The sequence below is a fragment of the Penaeus vannamei genome, chromosome 14, assembly GCF_042767895.1.
Source record: "Penaeus vannamei isolate JL-2024 chromosome 14, ASM4276789v1, whole genome shotgun sequence".
Taxonomy (NCBI): Eukaryota; Metazoa; Arthropoda; class Malacostraca; order Decapoda; family Penaeidae; genus Penaeus; species Penaeus vannamei.
The window spans coordinates 11,067,231-11,069,730 of record NC_091562.1 but is presented as its reverse complement, the minus strand read 5'-3'; the positions used below and the strand labels follow the sequence as shown (position 1 = coordinate 11,069,730).

Sequence of the window (2,500 nt, the reverse complement as noted above, 5' to 3'; positions counted from 1 at the left end):
GGATCCGCAGTACGAGTCCTACCCGCTCTCAGAGACTCGGAGCCTCAGAGTACGAGTCCTACCCGCTCTCAGAGACTCGGAGCCTCAGAGTACGAGTCCTACCCGCTCTCAGAGACTCGTATCCGCAGAGTACGAGTCCTACCCGCTCTCAGAGACTCGGAGCCTCAGAGTATGAGTCCTACCCGCTCTCAGAGACTCGGAGCCTCAGAGTACGAGTCCTACCCGCTCTCAGAGACTCGGAGCCTCAGAGTACGAGTCCTACCCGCTCTCAGAGACTCGTATCCGCAGAGTACGAGTCCTACCCGCTCTCAGAGACTCGGAGCCTCAGAGTATGAGTCCTACCCGCTCTCAGAGACTCGGAACCTCAGAGTACGAGTCCTACCTGCCTTCAGGAGACTCGGAACCTCAGAGTACGAGTCCTACCCGCTCTCAGAGACTCGTATCCGCAGAGTACGAGTCCGACCCGCTCTCAGAGACTCGGAACCTCAGAGTACGAGTCCGACCCGCTCTCAGAGACTCGGAACCTCAGAGTACGAGTCCGACCCGCTCTCGGAGACTCGTATCCGCAGAGTATTAGTCCTACCCGATCTCAGAGACTCGTATCCGCAGAGTACGAATCCTACCCGCTCTACTCGCTGAACTCGGTCGGGTCTCGCGAGCACTCGGGGAATGCCGATCCGGGAGTCGAGAGCCGAGCCGAGGCTTTTCAGATGCTGATTCGTTCAACTGGAAAATTGGTATCAGAATCCCTCTAAGGCTTTTGTCACGGGCCAAAGTGATTCAAGAAACGAGATAAGCATGACGGATGGCCCTGTGATTGGGGCTGCACCTGGAGAGGGCGCCTGGCCCCGGCTCAGGGCGCTTTCTTCTCGCTGCGTCTGTTGCTGTTGTTGCTGTTGTTGAGATGTTGAACGTGTTTCTGTCAATATATTTTTTGCCTTTCTTGTGCTGGTGCTGTTGATATTGTGATTATAGTCATATAATTTTTGATGGTAAAAAATGTGATCTCTCTCTCTTTCTCTCTCTCACTCACTCTCACTCTCTCTCTCTCTCTCTCTCTCTCTCTCTCTCTCTCTCTCTCTCTCTCTCTCTCTCTCTCTCTCTCTCCCTCTCTCTTTCACTGTCTTTTATATGACAATTTCCCATCGACTTTCTTAATTAAAATCCTTCAAATATTTCCAAATAATTCAAAACTGATAAAGTGAACAATTGATCATTGCTGCCCCTGACCACTATGCCAGCCGACAATGAAGAACGAAACATCCATATCACTCAATAATGAAAGGTATAAAAAAACCTTCCCATTACGAAACAGCAGCGGAGGCTATTGTCGTCCGGCCGGAGAGCGCAGGGAGTGATCCACGGCGCCTCGTTCCTCGCCGGCCGAGCGGGGAATCCGAGGCGCGCCGTCGGGTGGGCCAAGGCGTTCCGAGGCGGGATGGGTTGATTGCCGTCGTTCGGTTGTCTTTTGGTGGATTTATTTTTGGGGGGGATTTCTGGTCTTAAGGGATGGTGAGTGAGGCGGAAAGTAGAGTATTTAAGAAAACAAAAGTTTCCTCTGTCCTATCAGCAGGTGGACGAGTGTGTAGATTAGTCAGCGTAGCGATCCGGGGATACGTGCTTCGTGGCAGCACATGATTAGTGGTTGGTATGTTTCAAATGTTGCGTATACAATATTTGCATCATTTTTACTTTGTTTATACGGCAAGCATCACTTTTTTCTCTCTTAGGAAAAAGTAACAATTCTACTCACTTTCTGGTTTGTGCTTTGAAAATGGTGTATTCATCAGTGCTTAGAGACCAGTTACATTCGCTGCTCACGCACACAGCAAAATAAATGCCATCAGCCGTGTACCCACACAACCCGCAGTAGAAGAGACCGCAAACAGCGACTTGGATCCCAATGAAAACCTGCGGATTGAGCGAGAATGTAGAACTTGTAGTGACGATAGACTACGCCCGAATGTCGAGCGGTGACCACGGGGCCCTCCCGCCCTCAGCCGTGCACTGATGTACGATTGAATATATAAGAATGCCCTAATCCCCTCGGTGTAATCTGAGATAATTAAAGGATCGAGTAACTGGGTGACCGCCGGCGCCACGACCTCCAGGAGGGCGGTCTCTACCCGGTAGTTGCTGCGGTTCGGGCGGGTTCCAGTACGCACGCATGCGCTCGAGCCCGACTGCGCAGACGCACAAAACCACGGGAAATAACGTCTCGTCTTGGGTCTGTTCCGCGAACCAATCCCGGAGGTCGGAGGGTCAGCGCGTGGCGCGATCCTGTCAGCAACTCATTTCTTCCTTGCGGGAGGAGGGAGTCGAATTAGGCGCAGGTTCGAGTGGAATTCAGCTGGCTAGTCACGAGGCCCCGATTCCCAAATCATCTTTTTTTGTCACACTTTGTTTACAACTAGCAGGTGTCAGAGCAGCCAATTTAAGATACAATTGGTTTCTTTTCTTGCAGAGAAAATGTGGTTTAGTTTCCTGATATACAGTGTGT

At 51.3% G+C, this 2,500-nt stretch overlaps 1 protein-coding gene across 4 annotated transcripts in view; it reads left to right on the top strand.

Annotated features, from left to right (window-relative positions):
• The window catches only part of LOC113806005 (protein Wnt-5b), a 677,940-nt gene that overhangs the window by 661,580 nt on the left and 13,860 nt on the right, over window positions 1–2,500 (top strand). The gene's annotated exons all lie outside the window — the stretch shown is intronic.